The following is a 16,375-nucleotide window of genomic DNA, read 5'->3' as shown; positions in this document are numbered from 1 at the left end:
TTTAAATATACTTTTTTTTTGACTAAAAGAAGGCTTGAGTTGAATTCATTCTGGCAGAACCTGGGGTGCCAGTATTTTGGGGTCCCAAGGACTCCAAATCCCAATATAGTCATTCTAAGGCAGTGATTGCCAAACTTCTTTGCCTACTTCCTCCTTTAAAAATATTACTCAGCACCCCCTGGAAATCTACTTTCTTTTAACCCTTCAAAGTCTTTTGAAATTTGCATCATTTAAAAAAATGTAATATTTTCTTAAAATAATGACTTTAAATTTAATGATTTACTAAAAATTTTTGTTTTTTCCCTGCATTGAAATTTTGACGACACAATATTGTGTGTCATGTAACTGTATAGTGTCACATTGTAAATAAGTCATTACATACACACATATTCCTGCCAATACATGTTGGGCTTCTAAACAACATGTGACACCCTTGTTTGCTAACACTTGCTTGTTAAGACCTGTTAGTAGACTTGACCGGTGATCAGTTATAACTTGAACTTTTAGTATTTATTTGGAAAATAATGTAATCACTAAGGCTCTGACTTTGTTACACAACAGATGAAATGTATGTAAGGTTTTAAAATTTTTTTTCTTTCCTTATGCTTCCATTGTTCCCTTATTTTTACTCAATACCTGAAATGCCCCACAGGCTACTACTGCCTCTCTTCCTTCCATCATCGTAGCACCCCCAGGGGGCAGCATTGCTCACTTTGGGCTGCTTACGTTCTAAGGCTTAGAATACGTTTTAAAGCTTAGAGTCCAAACCATCAAAACCTAAACAAAGAGCCACCAAAAGGCTAGGATTGGGAGCTCTTATTGACCATTCATTGAATGCCAGAGTGGGCTTTTCATACAGACATAGGAAAGAATTCATAAATCCTAAAGGTAGTCTTGGGAATTGTATTTTCAGAGAGAATAGCGTTCTCTTTGTTATAAAAGAAACTAAAACTATTCTTATTTTTTGAGTGAGGGTGACTGACTCCAAATTCCAGAATGTTTGGAATATTTGAATGAATGTTTGTCTATGAAGAAAGGAGAGTATGGCATAGCAGAATAGACAAAGGGCAGAAAGAAGGTATATTTAAGCAGATGCTGCAGATGGTAATGAAGAGATTATTACAGGTTCTTAACTTGTTTTACTTTTAAACATGTCTTTATGTTCCAGTTGTCTACCTAAAAGTTTGGTTAAAGAGGCAAACAGGCTAGGTGACATGTAAATTCATATTGTTTATGCCTTTAAAGCTAGTCTAAGCTAGTGAGCTTGTATGTACAAGGAGCCAAAACATAAATTCTGACTGTCTGATAAAAGAATGACAAAGCTTTTATATGTTTTAGGACAATCCCAGGATGTCTGTATCCCTCAGGTACATGGTCTCCATATGTTTTTAACCATACCATGAAGACCAAGTTTCTTAGTTGAATAGGTTGTAAATACAAATTGACAAAGTAGTGTCAGTTGGAAACTGTGATCCCAGGATATCTGTTTTTCCCTGTGTAGTATATGCCTTTGGGATACTAAGATAAGAAGAATCCTACCACTCTGCTTGCAGGTATGCTGTCACAAACAGGTCTTTGAAGTTGTTGACACAGGAAAAGGCATTTTTAAGAGCAAAGTCACATAGTCTGATTAGTTCAGGCTTTGACCGTTATTGGGGTTTAAAGAGGTTTGGGGACAGGTCTATACATTCTCCATTTATTAAAGTTTATTTTGCTTAGGACTATTACTTCCCTTTACCTACTCTCCCTCTTATTACTTTTCCATCTCTGTCTTTTGAATTTTTTTCTCCCTGTTGAATGTAACATTTTTCTGTAACCAACTCTGTGTGTGTGTGTGTGTGTGTGTGTGTGTGACTAATGGGGCCTCTCAGACCCTCCACCCTGGACTGAGCAATGGAATGTGCTTAGATATACTTGAAACTCTGAACTACCCCTGCCCCTTGTCTATGTGTCTCTGGTTCCCTCATCTCCTTGCCCACAGTATGTTTTCCTCTGTAAGAATTCCTAGCTTCAGGCCAGTGGCCATCTCCTTTAAGGACCTGTCTCCCTGAAGCAGCTGTTTCCCTTGGGGTAGGGCTGTCTCTCTTAAGGAGCTGCACCCTGCTTAAGCTGGGATCTCCCTTAAGTTGCTCTCCCTTTTCCATATAATCTTTAGTATCACCCCCATTAAGTTGTAGATTCCCTAAAGAACTTAATCTGCTTTGTTGTTGGCACAATAAACTTTGCCACTTTGAGCTCCTGAATTCATTCCAGGTGATACTGTGACATTTTGCAGTTCTGAGCACCCCTAAACTTTGTCAGGGTTAGCTTCCTCCACCTCTTCCTTATTGTTTGTATAGGCTACTTGATCATCAAATTATATTTGATAACTTCTCTTACATTTATTCTACTTTCCTTCATCCCTGGTGTTTTTCTTCCCCTTCTTTTTCCTTCTTTTAAGATCATCAAAATATTGAAAAACTATTCTCATACTCTCAGGCTCATTAGGGACCACTGATCGGGTTCTGAGCCAATACATATATCATTTTCCTATATCATATTCCTATTATTCCAATATGATTACCTGCTCATTACTTGCCTTTTTCTTTTGACTCCTATGTTTATATTTCAAAACTTGAAACTCTGGTCCTTTCATCAAGAATGTCTGGAAATAATTAATTTCATTAAAAATTAAAATTCCTACATTTAGGATTATAATCATTTTAAATCATATTATTTAGGATTGATTATTAAGCTATTCTTGATCAATTCCTTTGCCTCATGGAATATAATACTCTAAAATCTTTGCTCCTTTATATGGTGGCTGCGAAGTTGTGTGTGATCCTAACTTCCTGGCTGTTTGCAATATTTTTCCTTTCACTTGGAAGCTCTGAATTTTGGCTTTTACATTTGTAGGAGTTTTAATTTGGAAGTTTATTTCAGGAAGTGATTAGTAGGTTCTTCCTGTTTTCACTTTGCCCTTTGGTTCTAAGAGATTTGTGCAATTTTCTTTTACAATTTTTTTGAAATGTCATATTTTGGTTCTTAGTTTACCCATGGCATTCAGAGAATGCAATGATCCTTAATATTTTTCCTTCTCAGTCTATATTCCAGATCAGTTGCTTTTTGCTATTACATACTTTATATTTCTTTCTCTTTTTTTCAGTCTTTTGATTTTGTTTTACTCTTTCTTGTTGCCGCATGGAGTCATTGGCTTCCATTTGATCTATTCTAATTTTCATGGAGTTTGTTGCTTGGGCCAGATTTTATATTTCTTGTGCTAAGCTGTTAATTTCCTTTGCACTTGTTTCTTCCATAGCTCTCATTTCTTTTTGATTTACCCCCCTCAAACACTGCATTGCATTTACAAAAACAATTAAAACTCCTTTTAAAACTCTTACTTTATTTCATCAGGAATCTAGTTTGAGTTTGTGCCCACATTGTATTTTTCTCTGAGGAAATGTTTGCAGATATTTTTTTCTGCTCTTTTAAAATTTATTTAACTTTTCACATTCATTTTAACAAAATTTTGGGTTCCAAATTTTCTCCCCTTTTATCCCCTCCCTCCACCCCAAAACACCAAGCATTCTAATTGCCCCTATCACCAATCTGCTCTCTCTTCTATCATCCCTCTCTGCCCTTGTCTCCATCTTCTCTTTTGTCCTGCAGGGCCAGATAACTTTCTATACCCATTTACCTGTATTTCTTATTTCCTAGTGGCAAGAACAGTACTCGACAGTTGTTCCTAAAACTTTGAGTTCCAACTTCTTTACCTCCCTCCCTCCCCAACCCTTCCCTTTGGAAGGCAAGCAATTCAACATAGGGCTAATCTGTGTAGTTTTGCAAATGACTTCCATAATAGTTGTGTTGTATAAGACTAACTATATTTCCCTCCATCCTATCCTGTCCCCCATTACTTCTGTTGTCTCTTTTGATCCTGTCCCTCCCCATGGGTGTTGATGTCAAATTGTTCAGTCCTCCCCATGCCCTCCCTTCCATCTTCCCCTGCAACCTGCTTATCCCGTTATCCCCCACTTTCCTGTATTGTAAGATAGGTTTTCATACCAAAATGAGTGTGCATTTTTTTCCTTCCTTTAGTGGAATGTGATGAGAGTAAACTTCATGTTTTTCTCTCACCTCCCCTTTTTATCCCTCTACTAATAAGTCTTTTGCTTGCCTCTTTTATGAGAGATAATTTGCCCCATTCCATTTCTCCCTTTATCCTCCCAATGTATTTCTCTCTCACTGCTTGATTTCAGTTTTTTAAGATATGATCCCATCCTCTTCAATTCACTCTGTGCACTCTGTCTCTATGTGTGTGTGCGTGTGTATGTGCATGTGTGTGTGTGTGTGTAATCCCACCCAGTACCCAGATACTGAAAAGTTTCAAGAGTTACAAATATTGTCTTTCCATGTAGGAATGCAAACAGTTCAAGTTTAGTAAGTCCCTTATGATACTCTTTCCTGTTTACCTTTTCATGCTTCTCTTCATTCTTGTGTTTGAAAGTCAAATTTTCTTTTCAGCTCTGGTTTGATCTCTCACCTCTTAATTTTATTTTTTAGATATGATCCCTTCCTACTCAACTCACCCTGTGCTCTCTCTCTGTCTCTCTCTATCTCTTTCTCTTTCTCTATCTCTCTCCATCTCTGTCTCTCTGCCTGCCTGTCTGTCTCTCTCTCTTTCTGTCTATCTCTCTGTCTCTCTCTGTGTATAATCCCTCCAACTACTCAGGTGCACTGAGAAAAGTTTCAAGAGTTACATGTATTATGTTTCCATGTAAGAATGTAAACAGTTCAACTTCAGTAAGTCCCTTATGATAACTCTTTTCTGTTCACCTTTTCATGCTTCTCTTGATTCTTGTGTTTGAAAGTCAAATTTTCTTTTCAGCTCTGGTTTTTCGTCAAGAATGCTTGAAAGTCCTCTATTTTGTTGAATGACCATTTTTTCCCCTGAAGTATTATATTCAGTTTTTCTGGGTAGGTGATTCTTGGTTTTAATCCCAGTTCCTTTGACTTATAGAATATCCTGTTCCAAGCCCTGTGATCCCTTAACGTAGAAGCTGTCAGATCCTGCGTTATCTTGATTTTATTTTCACAATACTCTAATTGTTTCTTTCTAATTGCTTGCAATATTTTCTCCTTGACCTTGGAACTCTGAAATTTGGCCACAATATTCCTAGGAGTTTCTATTTTAGGGTTTCTTTCAGGAGGTGATCTGTGGATTCTTTCAATATTTGTTTTGTCCCCTGTTTCTAAACCATCAGGGCAGTTTTCCTTGACAATTTCGTGAAAGATAATGTCTAGGCTCTTTTTTGGATCATGGCTTTGAGGTAGTCCTTTAATTTTTAAATTGTCTCTCCTGGATTTATTTTCCAGGTTAGTTTTTTTCCAGTGAGATATTTCACATTATCTTCCATTGTTTAATTCTTTTGGTTTTGTTTTGTAATTTCTTGGTTTCTCATAAAGTCATTTGGTTCCATCTGCTCCATTCTAATTTTGAAAGGACGATTTTCTTCAGTGAGCTTTTGAACCTTCTTTTTCATTTGGCTGATTCTGCTTTTTAAAGCCTTCTTCTCTTCATTGACTTTTTTGAACCTCTTTTGCCAATTGGGTTAGCCTATTTTTAAAGGTGTTCTTTTCTTCAGCATTTTTTGGGTCTGCTATAGCAAGGTGTTGACTTGCTTTTCACGATTTTCTTGCATCTCTCTCATTTTTCTTCTCAATTTTGCCTCCATCTCTCTGATTTGATTTTCAAAATCCTTTTAGAGCTCTTCCATGGCCTGGGACCATTGCATATTTATTTTGGAGGTTTTGGATGCAGAAGCCTCGACTTTTATGTCTTCCTCTGATGGTAAACATTGTTCTTCCTCATCTGAGTGGTTAGGGGAGAATACCTGTTCACCAAGAAAGTAACCTTCTATGGTCTTACTTTCCCCCCCCCTTTTTTAGCCTTTTTCCCTACCAGTTACTTGACTTTTAGGTCCTTTGTCGAGAGTAGGGTATACTCTACGGACCTGTAAGCTGGTACAATCAAGGGAGAGGAGTTTACTTCACAACCTGGCTCAGGGCTAAGGTCTAATATCACTTGTTCAATTCCCTCAGGGGCTTGAAGCTAAGGGCTTCAACAAAGGAAGTTGGCTGCTGCCATAGCCACCACCTAGGGCTTGGGCTAGGGGAGGACCCTGCTCCCTTGTTACAGAGGTGAAAAATCTCTCTCACTGACATTTGAAGGTGCCTTTGGTGCCTGTGGGTTGAGGGATCTGTGAACCTCTGATGCTGCTGGGGATTCTGCCCCCAAGGCCTGCTCCTCCTGTGTCACATGTCCCAGGCTGGGTTGTGTTCTGCTCTGCCTGGTGCTACCGACCTTTCCCATTGTCCTTTCAGGTCACTCTGGGCTGGAAATCTCCTCTACCCTGTTGTTCTGTGGCTTCTGCTGCTCAAGAATTTGTTGAGTCTTTCATTACAGGTATTTTGTGAGCCATGGGGGAAGAGCTAGAGTATGTGTATCTTTCTACTCTGCCATCTTGGCTCCACCTCCTCTGCCCCATTTTCTAGGTAAGTTATTTGTGCTTGTAAGTCTAGACTTTTGTCCTCTGCAAAATCTGTTGTAAGCTTTTTGCTTCTCAATCATGGTGGTATACTAAATCTTACAATTTTTACGTCAATTGATTCTCACAACAAACTTGGGTGATAGGTGCTATTATTATTCCCATTTTACAGATGAGGAAATTATGGTAAACAGGTTAGATGACTTGCTCACACAGCTGGTGTCTGAGACTGTATTTGAACCAAGGTCTTACTGATTCTAGGACCAGTGCTCTATCCACTGAATCACCAAGCTCCTTTGAGAAAAGCACTATGTAAAACCTAAGTGCTAAATCAATGTGGGCCACATGTGCAATGAATGGGGCATTCAATGAAGAGATAGAAGCTGTGTAAGCAGGATAAAGTCACTTCACATTTCTGAACCTCAGTTTTGTCATATGCAAAATGAGGAGAAGGGGAAGGCAAGATTGTCATAGACAATATTGAAGATCCCATTAAGTTCTCTGATGTTACATACAGCATGTTTATTTCCAAAACTAGTTGCTTCTCTTATGGCACTCAATTTCTAAATCTCCTTATGTAACTCCAGTCTCTCTTCTGAGTTCTTTTCTTTCATTTCTGCTACCCACTAGAAATCTTCATCTGGATATCCTTTTAGTATCTTAAACTCAGCTTATCTACAACTGAACTTTTGTTCTTCTCTTTTGAACTTGTCCTTCTTCTCAAGTGTCTTGTTTTTATTTTTGTCATTACTATACTCCTTATCATTCAGCACTGAAACCTTGGAAGAACCTAAAGTTTTTCTTCACTGAACCTTACATGCACTTGATTTCTAGGTCCTTCTATTTTAACTCCATAATTTATCTTGCACCCATTCATTTCTCATTACTGCTCTTGCTTCTCCTCTTACCTGCATAATGAGTCCTTATTCTCCTTCTGTAGTTCATAATTCACATAATATCTTTTAACTGTGAGTGTTTTCCAAGGCCCATTTCTGTATAGGAATTCTCTTTACAACATTACCCAAAAGTGACCATCTAGCTTTTGCCTTAAAATTTTTTGGGGGGTCAAATTCACTGTCTTTGAATGTAATTCTTTACACTCTTGGATGACTTAGGAAAATTTTCTTTTCATCAAATTACTCTCTTTTTAACTTCAATCTATTACTCCTGGTTCTGTACTCTGGGGTCAATCATATAATATTAATACCTCTTACACACATAACCATTCTAATATCTGAAAATGGCTAAAATGCTGTATCTAAGAATGCTCCTCTCCAGACTAAATGCCCCTAGTTCTTTCAATCTATAAATTGTGGAGCATTCATTGAATTTGAGGGCTCTCTTCATGAGTTCTTATGTTTGGCAGCAAAGAGCTATCCAAACACATGACTGTGTGGCAACTCAGCATCCTCATTGGGAGGATAAAGGAAAAAAAAACCCATGAAGAAGACTTGAGTGTTGAACAAAAGATTTATGAAAACATATTTATATAGGAAAACAAGACCTCAGAGGGGTTGGAGATAGTTTTAGTTTGCTGTAATCCTCAAAATTCATGTCCAAATTGGAGTGATGGGTGAGGCATCTGTGTAATGTTAAGTAGAGTTAAAGATCTTCCCCACCTATTAATAGGTCTCAGATACCTTTTGTTAATTTCTAATGAGACACTGGGTCATGAGGATCATTCCCTCTGGCTCTGAAAAGTGTGTGTGTGTGTGTATATATATACATATATATGTATCTGTATGTATTTGTATACATCCGTACATACAGATACATATGTACATGCACATACACACATGTATAGTCTATGGTGAGGTTTTTCTTGAGGCTTACTTTTTGGAAGAAAGTTCATGAGTCAGATGAGACTCCAGGGAGTCACTAAAAAGCCCCTGGCTTTGAAAGCCCAGATGGAAGTGTTTTTCTCTCTCTGGTAACTATGTACGTATGTAATGGTCAGACAGTTGGATCTGTCTATTGCTGTGTAATGTATGTATTGCTTATGATCAGAGAGTTGGAAGTCCTGTCTGTTAGTCTTTATTTCTATGCTTGTATTTTGTCTGTCTGTGAATGTAATTAAAGAAGATTGTTGACCCCCAGCCCAAGAGTTGCTTTCCTTTTAGAGAAGCAGATCTAAGAAACTGTGAAGTAGGTTTTCCTGTGTATGCCTTGGTTCTTACTGTTACAATCTGCTAAAATAATTTCCCAGTCCTTTATTTTTGTATAAGTAAAGTCCTTTCTCTGACATGTATTAGAATGGTTTTTTCGTTTTTGGAAGTTTTAGGACAGTGATTTTTGGGAAGCAATGGGATATCTGTTGTTTCTATGTTCAGATGTACAGTTTGGGATTTCCAGGTTCAGTGCCTGGTCGAAGAAGATAAAAATGAAATGAAGTGTTTTCTGATTTACTCAAGCTTGGCTAACAATGAGGATCCTGAGGGTCTTATCTATTATGCTCTATGTTCTTTGGGGACATTTTGACCTAGGTGGATATTTTATGTGGTTGTTGTCAGGAAAATATTTCAGCTAATTTTAACATTCTCATAGAATTATCACTCTTAAATTATCTGACAAATGCCAAAAGAAAGGCTTTGGTTATTCTTTACAGTGAAGATTCAAAGATTACTTAGAATAATATAGTTTGATGGTTAATAGATGAGTGTTTTCATTAACTCTGGTGGTTTGATGTTTACATGGGGTATTTAATTTTTGTTGAAAGTAAGAATGATTTATCTGTTACGTAATGTTGATTGATGTTATATGCTATGTATTTTAAAATTATCTATTTAGTCTAGAATTTTCATGTATTTTCTTTTTTTCAGTGGTTCAAGAAGCAGGCAGCAATGTTGGAAGAGTATATGATTTTGATAAAAAATATGATTAAAAATTTCTTCAGTATTTATGCTTTAAAATAAACATTTCAAAGTTGATCAGTAAAAGATTAAAAGGTTCTTTTTCACATTTACACCTTTCTCTAGCTATGCTTTATTAATATCCTTTCCATTTGGCTGTCTGGGGAAAACGGATCCCTAAGAGACTATATTCTTGGCCAAACAATGACAGGCTAGCAATCCTATTTTCTGTAGCATCATTTGGCTAGTTCCCTCCAGTGCTGATAATTAACTGCCTTTCTTATTATGGAAGCACTTTATACATCTCAGTAGTTCTGGTCACTACACAAAGAAGAGGCTAAACTTTCAACTTCTGGGCAATGCTACCATAACATATTCAGAGGCAGTACAGGTAGGTGGGAAAGCAAAGAAGGAATTCTCCCCTATGAAGAACAGACTGACCATCAGAAACTCTGTGTTCCCATGATGAAGAGATAATTCCAAAGACAAGATTATTCATTGTGCAAAACAAATTGATTGGACTGTTGTCTTCTGACAGCACAGAATGCAATGGAGGCAGGGAAGCAACAAGAATTTAGAATGACACCTGGAAGATAGCGTGAAGGTTTTGAATTATGGACATCCCTAGAAAATGAAAGAGATCCCAGTTTCTTGATGGGAGATGTTTCAGGATTAAAGGGTAAGAATAAAATTCCAATAAGAATGAGAATATTCCATTCCTTCTTATTTATTTGAGGCAATTCCCATAGTGGAAAAGAAGTGGGGCTGAACCCAGGAAAATCTGGATTTGGGTCCTTTGTTTGACATATACTGACTGTGTGACCTTGGGCATATAACTTAACTCCTCAATTAGCTAAGAGTAAAAGTTGCAGAATGTTAGGCAGATTCTTCACTTTATTTGGTATTTGTTAAGTTAAAAATAAAAGCAATGAATAAAAAAGAATAGAAGTTGCAGAGAAAATTGTGCCTTGCATTGGTAGAGGAAGCTCCCTCATCTGGAAATTTCCTATACCACTTCATCACAGGTCCAGTCATCCCTTAAGTACTTCCATTCTTCATTGATATATCTGTCCTTTCCTATTCTCCTAGTTAATCATCTCACTTTTGATTTGGTTCCTTAAGGTGCCTCATCTTCATGCTTGATTACATCCATGCTGGGCTCTGAATTAGACTGAAGTCTGTTTGTCCTTCAAGTTCTTACCATGTCAATTCTCAATTCCAGAGTGTCTTTGTTATAATTTTTTTTTGCTCCCTTTTCACAATCCCAAATATTTCTGGAGAGGGTGATAAAAACCTGATGACTGAATTTAATCCAAATCCATGCTCTCCCAAAGTCAACTTGTCCATCTTTCTAATTAGCATAACTTTTCTTTATCTCTTAAATTTTTTTTTATTTATCCAATCCTTGTTCTAAACCTTTTCCATATTCCTCACACTCCTAATCCTATCCATCTTCCAAAATTTTCAGTGTATAACAGCCTCCTATTTTAGTGAATAGATTGATGTCATTTCTTGAGGTCTTCCTAATCTTCCTCTTTTTTGTCTGTCACCACACACTGCTTGCTACTTCAAAATTGATTGATGTGTTTGTCCTTACTCATTTCTCTCTGTCTCATATCTATGGGAAAGAAAGTACAGTTCCTTTTCATCAACTGTTTAATTTCTAATGATTCACTAAAGACTTACTCTGTTACAGCAACTGTATTAGGTGTTTGGGATAGAAAAGACAAAAATGACATTACTCCTGTTTTCCCATCTACTTTTTATCCATCCCCTTCCCTTTCTGTTGGTTGCTTCCTCTAATTGGTCCAGCTACATTGGATAGAGTTTTGGGCTTAGAGTCAGGAAAAACTGACTAGAGTTGGCTAAAGCTGGCTAAAAGGTGAGAGTTCAAACCTAACCTCAGATACTTAGTAGCTGTGTGACCCTGGGGAAATCTTTTAAACTCTGTTTGCCTCAGTTTCTTCAACTGTAAAATGAAGATAACAACAGTATCTATCATACACGGCTGTTGTGAGGATCAAATGAGATAGTTTGGAATTTCTTAGCACAGTGTGTGTCATATAGTAATTGTTATGTAAATGCATATTCCCTTCATTTCCCCTCTTTTCATCTCCACCTTTTCTTTGTTCCTTTTCCTTTTCCTGAAAAATGTCCTGTTTTGACCAGATTCAGTCTTTGAACTATATTGCCTGCTTTTCCTTCCGTTCAGTGTAGAAGTTTACACTAGTACATTTCATTTCCTGTCACTTTTTCAAGTATTTATTAAGTACCTGTTATATACTGTGGACACAAAAATAGCTACGACACAAGGTCTGATTTCATTGAACTTATAGTCTAATGTGGGCGATGTGCATGTGTGTTTGTGGGTAGAATGTGTACAGAAATAACTATGATAGAAGGAAACAGGAGACAGCTCAAGAGAGAAGTTTGGAGAAGTTTAGAGAAATTTTGAGCAGAAAGAGATCTTTGTTATCCTTTTAGGAGAGTGGTGAACTTAGAATAGAGAGAGAGCAAAAGCTGCACCTAAGAGTGGCACCTCCACTGGATGCTATCAGTCATGCATTGTTTCTTGAAATTTTCTTTTTTCTTGTTTTCTATGGAGTTGCCTTACTCCATTTCTTCCTCTACTTGTTGCTTGACTGACTCTTTTTCTTTCTCTTTAATGTGAGCATTCCCCAAGGTAGAAATCCTATGTGTAATAAGACCAATTTGGACAGAGTATAGAGGAAAAGTATGATACAAAGTTGAAAAGTTAGGCTGGGGCCAGGTTGTAAAATGCTTTGATTGACAGCTTGACTAGCATGGATTTTATTTAGTGTCAATGGAAAGCTGCTTAATGTTTTTGATCAAGAAAGTAATGAGAATGGGACTATGTAGATCACTACCTCTTCTCTCTCTGTCTCTGTCTCTCTCTCTCTGTCTCTGTCTCTCTGTCTCTCTCTCTCTCTCTGTCTCTCTCTCTCTCTTTCTCTCTCTCTCTCTCCTCTCTCTCTTGCTCTCTCTTTCTCTTTCCAAGTTCTTCTACTATATTTCTAAAGTGCTTAATGGTCACTTACATCTAAAAGAGGACTGAATCTGTCATTTACAATCTATGTGACTCAACCTTTCAGCTTCTTGACCTATAATATGATAATACCTAAGGTTCCTTTAACTCTAAATCTATGATTGTATTATCATTTTCAGTTTTTCTAAAGCTGACTCTATCATTTTCTATATCTTGTTCCCAATCATCTCCTTCTCATAACTTGCTTATTTCCCTATCAGGGATTGAAACCTTAGTAATATCTTTCTATCCTCTATCACCTTAACTCTCTCCAATTTGTCATAGGATCATATTGATCATAGCATTTCAGTATCTCATGACTCGCTATCCTATCCTTTCATTCCTTCTACCACCACCCCACTTTTCTTTCTTATCACTTTACCTACCTACCATTGGCATTGCATTTTCATTTGCTCTCTCTTTATCCAGTCACTGTACCATGCTATTTGTACTGTACACGGCCATCTGACCACTAGGTTAATCTTCCTAAAGCACTACTTTGATCGTGTCCCCCTTTTTCCTTCAAACTTTGAATTGATCCCTCTTGTCCACCAAATAAAATTCAAATACCTCAACTACCATTCATACCCTCTACCACAGGGGTCTGCTTATCATGCTAGCTCCATTAGTTCATAGGAACATATATGTAGAATTGGAAGACATCTTAGAAGCTGTTAAGTCCAATCTTCTAATTTTACAGATGAGGAAACTGAGGCATAGAGAGGCTAAAGAAGCATCTATTATATGTTAGCAATTGAGCAAGATACAAAGATGAAGTCACTATTCTCTATCTCTAAGGATCTTGCTATCTACCTTGGGACATGTTTTATAACTGTTAATCTCTCTCTCTCTCTCTCTCTCTCTCTCTCTCTCTGTCTCTCTCTCTCTGTCTCTGTCTCTCCCTCTCTCTCTATCCATGCACAAAAAAGTGTAATACAAACTAGAATGAAATTACCATATAAGAGAGATTCATTGAAGTACTATGAGGGTTCAGAGGAGGAGTAAGAGATCATTTATAGGTAGAATTACTGGGCAAGAATTTTTTGGAAACAATTATATTTGAGTTGTGCTTTAAGAGAATTTCAGTAGGTGGTAGATGAGTAGGGAATTCCAAGGTTAAGGATTATTTTGACTAAAGTCACACAGCCTGGAGAATATGAGAAATATTTTGTCCAGTTTGTCTGGAGGGTAGGATGCATGAAAGGGATTCTGAAAAAGTAGCTTGGGGTCAGGTTGCACAGAGCAATGAATAAAAGGCTAACTAGCTTGGATATTTTCATGAGGTAATAAAAAAGCAACTGAACATTTTTCAATAAGAGAACAATATGAATAGATCTGTGTATTTGGGAGATTTATTTGGCAGTGATGTTCAGAATGTATTGGAAGGGGGAAAATCAGAAAGTAGGAAGACTGGTAGGAGTCTATGACAATAGTCTCCAGAGGAGTCTAGATGACAGGTAATAAAGATGTGAACTAAGTACAGATGTTTGAGAGGTAAGTTGACAGAGGATAATTTGGTGGAATATTCTGTAGACATTTGAGACAGAAGTCTGAGGCTCAGGTGAAAAGTTAGGAGTGGAGATGTGAGATTTAGCCTCAGCAGTTACATTCTTTCAATTTCACATTTTTTCATTCTTATATTGTTATCAGAATAATATGCTTTCCAATCTTAAACTTTTAAAATTGATATTCTCTCTTTTTTAGCCTTCACCAACACTTTCCAATGACTCTTCCCCCCAGCTCAAGAGCCCTTCCTCGTAAAAGATAAATATACATAAGCAAGATGAATCAATACAATGAGTATGCATGAAAATGTATGTCTCATTCTGTTTGTACTGTCCACTACTTTTGTCAATATAAATAGGAGTCCTGCTCCATCATCAAGTCCTCAGAAGTCCTGACTGATCATTGAATTAGAGTTTCATTTTTCTTTGTTGTTTTCTTTCAGGAATTTGGAGATGTGAGAGTTAAAGCTATGAGCCTAAATGATATTACCAAGGAGAAGACTAGAGAGAAGAAAGAAGGCAAGAGCAGAACCAAGGAGAGCACACCTTATAGGGATGGAAAGAAGATAATAATAGCTAACATTTATATCATTCATAGTATGTGCCAGGCACTGTGCTAAGTCGTTCATAATTATTATCTCATTTGATCCTCACAAGAACCGTGGGAGGTAGGTACTATTATTTTCTCATTTTATAGTTAAAGAAACTGAGGAAAACAGATTTAATGATTTTCCCAGGATCACACAACTAATTATGTGAGGCTGGATTTGGACTCAGGCCTTGTTGACTTCAGGCCCAGCACTCTATCCACTCAGCTGCCTAAATTGTCTAGGAGTCAGCAAAGCAGACTGAAAAGGGATCTTTGAAGACAATATATCTATCACTATTTCTCTCTCCACATGTGTAGATCTACCTACCTACCTACCTACCTACCTATCTATCTATCTATCTATCTATCTATCTATCTATCTATCTATCTATCTATCTATCTATCTATCTGTCTGTCTGTCTACCTATCATCTATCTATAGTATATACATGTACAAAATACATATGTATGTATGTATATTTAATTAATATAGCCTATATCCATTTGAGTCTAGATTGAATAAGGACTTCAGAGTGAATGGGTTAAAATACTGAGACATTTTCAGGTATTGAAGTGTATTAAGGCAGTTCACGATGATTTTTAATCTTCTTAATGATTTGGTAGCTAAGTTGATCTGCTGTGAATGTCTCTATGCTGATCATTCTAAAATCAACGTATGTAGCCATAACCTTTTTGCTTACTTCTAGCCTTATAACTCTAAGTGCCTGTGAGACATTTTAAACTGGATGTTCAGGAGACATCTTAAACCAACATGTCCAAATCTGAGCTCAATTTCTTTGCTTCTAAAACCACTCCCCTTTCCAAATCTCCCTGTTATTGTTGAGGGCACCATCATTCTAATTCCCAAAGGCTTGTAATCTATTTGTCATCCTTGACCCTCACTCCCATATTTAATCTGTTGTCTATTTCACCTTTGCAATATCTCTTGACTATACCACCTTCTCTCTTTTAATAGCACCACCATCCTTTTACAGGGCCTTATCTCCTCATATCTGGTCTATTGCAATAGTTTGCTAGTTGTCTGCCTATCACAAGTCTCTCCTCAATCTAGTTCAACCTCCATTCTGTCTCCAGATCTAACTATGTAATCCCTCCCCACTAGTCAATAAGCTCTATACTTACTACCTGTGACATTCTCATTCCCCCTTTCTCCTAGTCCCCAGTGTACTCTTTCTTTCAGTGATACTGGTCTCCTTGCTTGTCCCTTCAACAAGATACTCCATCTCTTGACTCTGGGCATTTTTGCTGGCTTTATCCTATGCCTGGAATGTTATCCAACCTCATGTCCTTCAGGTCCCAGAAAACCTTTCTCAATCTCTCTTAATTATAATGCTTTCCTTCTGTTAATAGTTTCCCATTTATCCCATATGTATCTTGTTTGTCCATAGCTGTTTTCAGTTTCTCTCCTCTATTAGAATGTGTTCTTCTTGAGGGTAGGGACTATCATTTGTCTTTCTTTGTTTTCCCAGCTCTTAGTATAGTGTCTATAACATAGAAGGCACATAATAAATGCTCATTGATTGACTAAGTTCATAGGGGTAGAAGGTGAGGAAATAGGAAAAGTTTTGTAAAAGTAATTTTTTGGTGAAGAAACTAGGAAATCAATGAGATTTGCATAGAAGTGTTGTACAACAACACTGGAGGCTCAACTAAGGCTATGCATTAAAATTTTCTCAGGAATAAACTTGCATGATTTTGTGATTTTTCATCGTGTTTTAAAAAATCTATTCATTTTTAGTTTGCAGCATTCACTTCCATAAGATTTTGAGTTCCAAATTTTCTCCCCATCTCTTCTCTCTACCCACTCCAAGACATCTTGCATCCCGATGACCCCTTTCC

Source organism: Notamacropus eugenii, chromosome 7 (assembly GCF_028372415.1).
Source record: "Notamacropus eugenii isolate mMacEug1 chromosome 7, mMacEug1.pri_v2, whole genome shotgun sequence".
In the NCBI taxonomy this organism is placed as follows: Eukaryota; Metazoa; Chordata; class Mammalia; order Diprotodontia; family Macropodidae; genus Notamacropus; species Notamacropus eugenii.
Note: the sequence above shows the minus strand (reverse complement) of the source record.